Source organism: Leptonychotes weddellii, chromosome 5 (genome assembly GCF_054177405.1).
Source record: "Leptonychotes weddellii isolate Sample4059 chromosome 5, ASM5417740v2, whole genome shotgun sequence".
Classification (NCBI taxonomy): Eukaryota; Metazoa; Chordata; class Mammalia; order Carnivora; family Phocidae; genus Leptonychotes; species Leptonychotes weddellii.
Window position 1 is genome coordinate 77,490,276 of NC_138373.1, and position 10,767 is coordinate 77,501,042.

The following is a 10,767-nucleotide window of genomic DNA, read 5'->3' on the forward strand; positions in this document are numbered from 1 at the left end:
AACTCTAGAGAACAAACGGATGATTACCAGAGGGGAGGTGTGGGGCGGCGGTGGGTGGGTGGGGGGTTTAAATAGGTGAAGGGAATTAAGAGTAAGTATACTTATCATGATGAGCACTGAGTAATATGTGGAATTGTTGAATTACTATATTGTACAGCTGAAATTAATGTAACACTGTATGTGAACTACAAGAGAATTAAAATTAAAAACTTAATAAAAAATCACCATGCTTTCAGAAATACAGATTGAAAGGAACTGTACCCAAGTAATGTACCCAACAAACCTAATCTATACCTGGACATAATTTAGACAATGAAATCCTGGATTTTAAGATGGAGCCTAATGCCACAGAGGAATGAAATGCTGGGGGCCCTGGTAGAGGAGTACATGTGGGAGGGATGGGAACCATTGCAAGTCAGGGAGCAAGTGGTAACTAGGTCTTCAAAAATAGCCTTCTAGTGAATCACACCGCTCAGTATTTACACTCCTGTGTAGCCCCTTCCTCCCTGAATCTGAGCCAGACCTCTAATTCACTTTGGACTAATAGAATATGGCAGAGTGGCGTCATGTGACCTCCACAGCTATATCACAAGAAGCCTATGGCTTTTGCCTTACTCTCTTCAAAGATGCATCCTGGGGGAAGCCGGTCACAACCGTCCAAATCAAACCCTTGCAAATTCCAGCTACCATATGACTATGACTGCAACTGCATGATGGAACCCCTTCCCAAATGAGAGCTGCTGACCTATGCCAAATCAACCCCCAGAGCCATGAGAGATAATAACACATTGTTACTTTAAGCCACTACATTTTGGAGGGGCGCCTGGGTGGCTCAGATGGTTAAGCGTCTGCCTTCCGCCCGCATCATGATCCCAGGATCGAGTGTGGATCGAGCCCCACATTGGGCTCCCTGCTGAGCAGGGAGCCTGCCCCTCCCTCTCCCTCTGCCTGCTGCTTCCCCTGCTTGTACTCTCTCTCTCTCTCTCTCAAAAATAAATAAAATCTTTTTAAAAAAAAAGCCACTACATTTTTTTCCCACTTTCCTGAACTTTATTAAAGAAAAAGCAATGATGGTAAATCTTGAGAACATAGTCAATTTTCTAGGATTCTTCCCTTGAAAATGTGACATTTGATTTTCAAACACATGCCAGAGCGTACATGGTTCCCAATTGTACTAAGTAAGTGAGAAGCTGAAATCCTAAGATGTTCATCTTCCAACTTTCCCCAGTCTGTGGTCTGTCTTTGGATCAGCAATAATTGCCTGGACAGCTACTATGGCTTCATTAATTTTGTCTGTAGCTCTCTGAGCTCTTCTATATGCAGCAATCGCAGAATTTGAGCAGCTTCATTAAGAACTGCATCTCCTGTGTCAAAACCAAGAATATGTTTGTCTAAAGCAACAGGCAAGCCCTCTTTCGTTTGATTTGCTTTAGCAACTGCATCCTGGGTCAGGCGCTCCTGGACCAAAATTCGAATTGCCTTAAGCATTACCAGGTAATTGTCATGACGCTGAATCTGAAGGTCAGCCAAAGCCATTACACCAGCCTTAAAATCAGGATTATTTACATCCAAGTTGATCAATGGCTCTGCATTTTTAGCTGCATTTTCAGCATTTTTTTGTATTATCAGGTACCAAGTCCTTGTATTTTTCAGCATTATCTCCATATTCAAGTCTAACAGCTAAACCAAGAAGTCAGTCAATTGCTTCTTGTCGATCTTGAATCTTGAAAGGACAGTTAACATCTTTGAGATACTTTTCAAAGAACTTGGGCCAGTCACTGCTGTGGATGTTTCTTAAATTACCTCTGTCTTCAGTCTTGTAGTGTCTGATTTTCTGGTCTTCAAGCCAAACAATAAAGTTTCTAAATGCTGTTTCATCTTTGCAGTTGAAGCCAGTCGGGTTGTGGTAGTCGAGGGCCGTCAGCTTGCATCGGAACATGGTCCCCGCGTCTTGCTCTGGTCCCCCGGGGCTTCGGCCGGGAGAGGACAGGCCAAAAGCCACTACATTTTGGAATGTTCTGTCATGCATCAACAGATAACTGAAACAGGATTAAAAGGCTTAAAATAAAGAGATAAAAAATAAACATACTAGACAAACCCTAAAAGAAAGTTGTAACTATAGTAATAACAAAGTAGACAAAATGTAAACAGCATTATTAGAGATTAAGGCAAATTTCACAATGATAAAAGATTTAATTCTCTAGGAAGATAAAAATTTTAAATGTGTATAAACCTGATAACAAATTCTCAAAATATATAAAGCTAACAAAGTGATAAAACTCTAAGGAAGACTAGACAAATCCACAATCACATTGGGCAATTTTAACAATCTGTTTCATTTACTGGTAGATTAAGCAGAGGAAAGAAATCATTAAGGACAGAAGATTTGAACAATAAAACTAACAAATATGAATACTAGATATATATAGAACACTGCACTCAACAGCTATAGAATACATATACCTTTTAACTGTCCATAAAACATTTGCAAAAAAATAGATTATAAACTGGTCCAGAAAAGAAATAACAAATTTCAAAAGAATGATATAGTACAGAGAAAGACAATTATCATATGGTTTCACTCATATGTGGAATATAAGAAATAGCACAGAGGATCATAGGGAAAGGGAGGGAAAACTGAATGGGAAGAAATCTGAGAGGGAGACAAACCACGAGAGACTCTTGACCCTGGGAAACAAACTGAGGGTTGTGGAAGGGGGAAGTGGGTGGGGTAACTGGGTGGTAGGCATTAAGGAGGGCACAGGATGTGATTAGCACTGGGTGTTATATGCAACTGATGAATTATTGAACACTACATTTGAAACTAATGATGTACTATATGTTTGCTAATTGAATTTAAATTTTAAAAAAAGAATGATATGGTATAAAATATGTCCAGTACCACAAGGCAATTAAGCTAAAAATTAACAAGAGAAAGATAACTAAAGATCATATCTTTGGAAATTAAGAAATACACTATAAATAAGATATATTTTTTTAAAAAATACCATGATAGAAAATATTTGAACTAAATAACAATTAAAATATTTCACTTTGAAACCTGTAAGATGCAGTTAAACCATGTTTTAAGAGATAGTCATAGCTTTAAATGTATATAAAAAAGGAAAAATACTGAAAATCAAATAAGCATTTTGAGAATTAGCATTTCTGAGGTTACATCACCAAAATGGCAAGGTAGTAGACCCTAACTTCCATCTCCCAACAAAGATCAGCAATTAGACAGCTATCCATGAACAAAAATAGCTCTGGGAGAGCTCTAGAGTCCATTTAAGAAATTTTAACAACATAATGGAATAAAAAACCTGAGATTAACTGCAAAAAAAGAGGAGGGCAGCTTCATTTTGTCCGAATCATCCCATCCCCCCAGCAGGCATTGCTCAGTGCCAAGAGGGAACTTCCCAGTGAGAAAGACTACCCTTCACCAGGAAAGAGAGAGTGGGTGACCAGCTTCTCCCAACTTTCAGAGTACCACACAAACGTCCCACTTTTTTACCCCATCCAGACCAGCAAAGTGGAGATGTTGAGAGACAGCTAGAAATGAAGAAGAAAAGCAGAAACTATCAATAGCAACCATGCAGTGGGAGCAATTGTGGTTCATAGCAGCCTGTGTTACAGACAAGCCTAACAGCTTTCACCATCGAAGAAGGAACCAAAGGCCAGCATAACTGCCACCTACCTACCCAATGTAGATTTCATCAGCTTTTGCTCCACAGGTATTCGCATTCACTGAAGCCAACCACCTGAGTCCCTCCCACTCCTTACACCACTGTCCCCAGGGGAGCCCATGAACCACACTGGCAGCCAGCTCAGGCCTCTCTGGCTGTATGAGTGCACGGTGCCAGCCTACAGCCCTGTGGCTGACCTCCACCACTATGCATGCACTCAGGGCTAACCCCTCCAGCTGTGCAACTGCATGCCGCAAGCCCACCACCCATCACCAGCCTCCATGCAGAGTGCATGCCTGGGAGGAGATTGGGTAGCCACAGGAAAGCATGCCAACAGCCACAGCTGCCTGGGGGCCTGAAACAGGCCTGGTCTTCTTTGTCACTTGCCTGCACTATCATGCTCACCTGTAGCAGGCCCCTCCAGTTGTGCATCTCCATGCTGCTAGCCTGACTCCCATCACCAGCCTCCACTGCAGTGTGCACAAATGGGAAACAAGAGAGCACACCCATAGCCAGGGCCCCCACAGATACCAGAGCCAAAAGTGGCCCTTGCAACCTGCCCTGGCCCTGGCCCTGTCCATTATGTGTTTGTCTGTCACTAATTAGGCACCGGCAGCTGGCCCCCACAGTTACATGTGTGTACACCACCAGCTCCAGTCCCCACGATTGCCTACACTGGTCCCTAGCTACATGGAGGCATTGCTGAGAACCCCAACAGCCCTTACAGCCACTGAAGACCTCTCACAGTGCTTGCCAAGGACCACACATGATATTGTGGACCCCAGCAGTCTGAATTGAAAGACACCATGCCCTCCAAAGACAGTGCTACTAAATGCCCCACACTTGGTGCCCTGCACAACTAAACCCAGGATCACAATATGCTCCAACGTGCCTCCACCCACAGTGAAAGTCTTCCCTTACCAAAGCCAGTCTATAAAGTCTAGAGGAGGTGACTGTTGCTTCAAATGCACTTACACAAGGCTACAAAATCACAAAGAATCAGGGAAATGACTGCACCATAGGAATGCAGTAACCTCCAGTAACTAGCCCCAAAGAAACTGAGATCCAGGAATTGCCCAACAAATAATTAAAATAATTGTTCTGAAAATCACAGAGCTACAGGATAACACAGATAAACAATTTAATGAAATCAGGAGAGCAATAAAAGAACAAAATGAGAAATTAAACAAGAGACAGAAAACTAGAAAAGAGCAAAATAGAAATTTTGGAGCTGAAGGATACAATGACTGAAATGAAGAATTTATTTTTTGTGTGTGAATTTTTTTTTTAATTTAAATTCAATTAGCCACCATATAGAACATCATTAGTTTCAGATGTAGAGTTCAGTGATTTGTCAGGTGCATATAACACCCAGGGCTCATCACATCACGTGCCCTCCTTAATGCCCATGTTACCCAGTTAATACCCAGTTACCCCCTACCCCCACCCACCTCCTCTCTAGCAACCCTGTTTCTTTCCCATAGTTAAGAATCTCTCATGGTTTATCTCTCTCTCTCTGATTTCTTCCCATTCCATTTTTCCCTCCCTTCCATTATGATCCTCTGTGCTGTTTCTTATATTCCACATATGAGTGAAACCATATGATAATTGTCTTTCTGTGATTGACTTATTTATGCTCAGCATAATACCCTCCAGTTCCATCCACGTCAATGTAAATGGTAAGATGAAATGAAGAATTTAATATGGAACATCAACTGAAGATTCCCCAAGCAGAAGAAAGAATCAGTGAGCTAGAAGACAGAAAAATTGAAATCATCTAATCAGAGAAGGGAGAAAAAAGAGGGGGGAAAATGAAGAAAGCCTCCAAGATTTATGGGACACCACCAATAAAAATAATGTATGTATCATTGGATTCCCAGAAGGAAAAGAAAGGGAGAAAGGGATAAAAAGCTTATTTAAAGAAATAATGACTGACAACTTCCCAATTCTAGGGAGAGATTTAGATATTCAAGTTCATAAAGCTAATAAGTAACCCCAAAATTTCAATCCATAAAGATCTTCTCCAAGACAAATTATAATATGTCTAAAATAAAAAAAAAAAAAAGCAAAGAAATTTTTAAGCAGCAAGAGAAAAAGGATTTCTCACACACAAGGGAACCCTCTGATAAATTCAGAATGCTGAAAGGAAAAACTGCCAACTAAGAATGCTTTACCCAGCAAAATTGTCCCTCAGGAATGAAGGCAAGATAAAGACTTTCTCTAATAAACAAAAACTGAAGATGTTCATCACCACTAAACCTGCCTTATAAGAAATGTTGAAAGGAGTTCCTAAAGCTGAAACAATGAAACAAAAGGATGCTAACTAGTTAAAGAGAGAGGGAGAGAATCAAATAAACAAAATCCAAAGCTAAAGAAAAGACATTACTTCTGATAACACAGTAATACAAAGGATTACAAAAGACTGCTAAGAATAATTATATGACAACAAATTGGATAATCTAGAAGAAAATCAACAAATTTCTAGAAACATACAAACTACCAAGACTGAATTATGAAGAAATAGAAAGTTCTTACAGACCAATGCAAAAATGTCCAATACTAGATGATTTCTCTGGTAAATTCCACCAAACATTTAAAGAATAATTAATGCCAAACTTCAAACTCTTCCAAAAAACTGAAAAGGAGGGAACACTCCCAAATTCATTTTACAAGGCTGGCATTAACCTGATATCAAAGCCAGATGACACTATGAGAAAAGAAAACTACAGACCAATATCCCTGATGAATATAGATGCAAAAATTCTCAACATAATATTAGCAAACCAAATTAACAACACATTAATAGAATCATACACAATGATCAAATGGAATTTATCCCTGGGATGCAAGGATGGTTGAACATATGGAAGTCAATTAATCTGATACACCATATTAATTAAGTGAAAGATAATAATCATACAGTTATCTTAGATGCAAAAAAGGCATTTGACAAAAAACATTCTTTTGTGATAAAAATGCCCAACAAATTAGGTAGAGAAGAAAGTAACCTCAACACAACAAAGGCCATATATGACAAGCCCATAGTCAACATCATACAAAATAACAAAAGACTGAAAGCTTTTCCTCTAAGATCAGGAACAAAACAAGGGTGCACACTCTCACCATTCCCATTCAACATAGTACTAGAAGTCCTAGCCAGCACAATATACAAGAAAAATAAATAAAAGGCAACCCAAATTAGAAAGAAAGAAGTAAAATTTTCTTTGTTTGCAGATGATATTATCTTACATATAAAAAAATCCTAATCAACCAAAAACTTGTTAGAATAAACTAATTCAGTATGGTTGCAGGATACAAAATGAATATACAGAAATCAGTTGTGTTTCTATAAACTAACAACACCTAAAAAAGAAATAAAACAATCCCATTCACAGTAGCATCAAAACAATAAAACACTGTGGTGCCTGGGTGGCTCAGTTGATTAAGTGTCTGCCTTTGGCTCAGGTCATGACCTCAGGGTCCTGGGATCAAGCCCCACGTCAGGCTCCCTGCTCAGCAGGGAGTCTGCTTCTCCCTTGCCCTCTGCCCCTCTCCCCACTCATGTGCTCACTCTCAATCTCTCTTTCTCTCTCTTGCTCTCAAATAAATAAAATCTTTAAAAAAACAAACAAACAAACAAAAACAACAGAATACTTAGGGAAGAATTTGACCAAGGAGGTAAAAGATCTGTACACTGAAAACTATAAGACTTTCATTAAGGAAACTGAAGAAGACACAAACAAATAGAAAGATATCCCATGTTCATGGATCAGAAGAATTAATATTGTTAAAATATGCATTCTAGCCATTTACAGATTCAATGCATTGCCTACCAAAATTCCAATGTGTTTTTCACAGAAATAGAAAAATAACCGTAAAATTTGTGTGGAATTATCAAAGATTCTGAATAGCCAAAGCAATCCTAAGAAAGAATAAAGCTGGACACATCACACTTCCTGATTTTAAACTATATTACAAAGCTATAATAATCAAAATAGTATGGTACTGGTATAAAAAGTTAACTTAAAATGGATTAAAGACTTAAACAGGGCGCCTGGGTGGCTCAGTTGGTTGGGCAACTGCCTTCGGCTCAGGTCATGATCCTGGAGTCCCGGGATCGAGTCCCGCATCGGGCTCCCTGCTCGGCGGGGAGTCTACTTCTCCCTCTGACCCTCCTCCCTCTCATGCTCTCTGTCTCTCATTCTTTCTCTCGCAAATAAATGAAATCTTAAAAAAAAAAAAAAAGACTTAAACATAAGAACGAAAACAGAAAACCCCTAGAAGAAAACACAGGAGTAAAGCTCCTTGGCACTGGTCTTGGCAGTGACTTTCTAGATTTGACACCAAAAGCACAAGCAACAAAGGCAAAAATAAATAACTGAAGCTACATCAAACTGAAAAGCTTCTGTACAGCAAAATAAACAATTAGGAAAATGAAAAGGCAACCTATGGAATGACAGAAAATATGCAAATCATATCTGATAAGGACTAAATATCCAAAATATACAAAGAACTCATACAACTCAAGAGCAAAAAACCCCCAAAATCCAATTTGAAAATGAGCAGAAGAGGGGCGTCTGGGTGGCTCAGTTGGTTAAGCATCTGACTTTGGCTCAGGTCATGATCTCGAGGTCCTGGGACCAAGCCCCAAGAGGGGCTTCCCACTCTTATAGCTTCTAGTTATAAGATGAATAAGTTCTGGGGATCTAATGTGTAGCATGATGATTACAGTTAATAATACAGTTGTTGAACTGTATTGAACAACATGGGTTTGAACTGCATGGATCCACTTATATGTGTTTTTTTGATAAGTACAGTACAGTACTGTAAATGTATTTTCCTTATAATTTTCTTTTTTAAAAGAGATTTTATTTATTTAGACAGAGAGAGAGAGCACAAGTAGGCAGAGTGGCAGGCAGAGGGAGAAGGAGAAGCAGGCTCCTCGCTGAGCAGAGAGCCCGATGTGGGGTTTGATCCCAGGACCCTGGGATCATGACCTGAGCTGAAGGCAGACTGACTCAGAAGACTGACTGAGCCACCCAGGTGCCCCATTTTCCTTATAATTTTCTTAATAACATTTTCTTTTCTCTAGCTTACTTTATCATAAGAATACAGTATATAATATATACAGCATACAAAAATGTGTTAATCAACTATGTAATCAATAAGGCTTCTGTTCAACAATTGGATATTAGTAGTTAAATTTTGGGGAGACAAAAGTTGTATGTGGATTTTCTATTGCACAAGGGGCCAGCACCCTAATCCCCCATTGTTCGAGTCAACTGAACTATATTATAGACTTGTAATTTGTTATGAGAATAGATCCTAAATGTTCTCACCACAAAAACAAAATGGTAATTATGTGGCATTAGGGAGGTTAGCCAATGCTATGCTAGTAATCATTTTGCAACATGTAAGTGTATCAAATCAATACATTGTACATCTTGAACTTACACAATTTTATGTCAGTTATATCTCAATAAAAATAGAAAAAATAAAATAAAACTAAAGCATTTCTAGAAGATATTTTTAAAAGTCTAAATAAATGGAACAATATTCCATGTTCATAGACTTGAAGATACAAAATTATGAAGATATCAACTCTCCCCAAATTGATTTACAGATTCAAAGACATACCAATAGGGCATCTGGGTGGCTCAGTTGGTTAAGCGGCCAACTCTTGGTTTCAGCTCAGGTCATGATCTCAGGGTCATGAGATCAAGTCCCAGGTCAGGCTCTGTGCTCAGCGGGGAGTCTGCTTCTCTCCCTCTCCTGATCCCTCTGCCCCTCCCCCCCAAATAAATAAATAAATCTTAAAAAAAAAAAAGAAATACCAATAAAAACCCTAACTGGTATTGTGTGTGTGTGTGTGTGTGTGTTAATGGGGGAGGGCGAGTTGGCAAGCCAATTTTAAGACTTCTATGGAAATGCAAATTGCTAAGAATAACCAAGATGCTCTTCAAGAAGAATCAGGTTGTAGAACTTGCTCTGCTAGATATCAAGACTTTACAAATCTGCTATGATTAGTAATGTAAATATTAGGGCAGGGGTAGAAAAAAAAAAAGACCAATAGAAAAAAATGCAGAAAACAGAAATGCATCCATACTTACATGGACACTTGTTTTAAGACAAAAGTAGTACTGCTGAGCAATGAGGACAGGACCGTTTTCAAAAATTGCAGTAGAAAAACTGGATATCTATCCAGAAAACAATTAAATCTGATCTTGACCCACATAAAAAATAAATAAATGGGGGTGTTCATAACTAATAAGTTTTGGAGTGGTTTGTAATGGAACCATACCTAACCGCTACAATTCCCTTTCTCAGTACCACTACCTAAATCTCGAGTCTCTCTGAAAAGCTATACTGATGGTGGGTACAGATTTCAGCCACATATTGTTCTGATTTGTAAAACTGCTTTGGACCAGACTAGGAGGAAGTAAGTGAAGCATCTGCCAGGGGTGCAAAATTTGAGGGGATGTCTCAAGTTCAGTAATCATGATAAATAATATCTTAAGGTAACTTTTAAAAAAAAAATCAAAGTTAGTGAAAATAATCCATAATAAAAAAAAATCAAAATTTAAAATGAAGATGAGACAATACCACAACTGCAATTTCTATTTAACATCTGAGAGAAATGTAGGAGTTGGGGTGGGGGGAGGGGGCGGGATTCAAGAAATTTTAAAATGGAATTACAGGAACAATGAAAAGAACTGATCCTTTATTTCTTAGACTAACGTGAAACACTTGATTTTAAACTGACTTGCTCTATAACACTAAACATGTTTCACTTAGAAATATGATTTACAGTAATAATACATAACCCTCTACACCATCTGATTGATGGTGGGGAAGGGTGGGGGAAGGGGCCAGTTAATCAGCATGCAAAGGACTTCAGAACACAAAATGAATCTCCAACCACAAGAGTACATCAGTAAAGGAACAGAAAAGCCAGTTGTTGAGACTCCTCATAGATGTAGTTGGCAATGCTAGTAAAAACCAACTTAAATTTAGACAGTGCTTTCTGCTTCAAAATTACCCAGATAAGATTACATTAAAGAACCTGTTATAAGGGGCTGAT

General features: G+C 38.8%; 1 pseudogene; it reads right to left on the minus strand.

Annotated features, from left to right (window-relative positions):
- Positions 1-1,185: 1,185 nt before the first annotated feature.
- LOC102734873 (tRNA-splicing ligase complex subunit RTRAF pseudogene) lies at positions 1,186-1,981 on the minus strand (annotated as a pseudogene).
- Between the last annotated feature and the right edge of the window lie 8,786 nt (positions 1,982-10,767).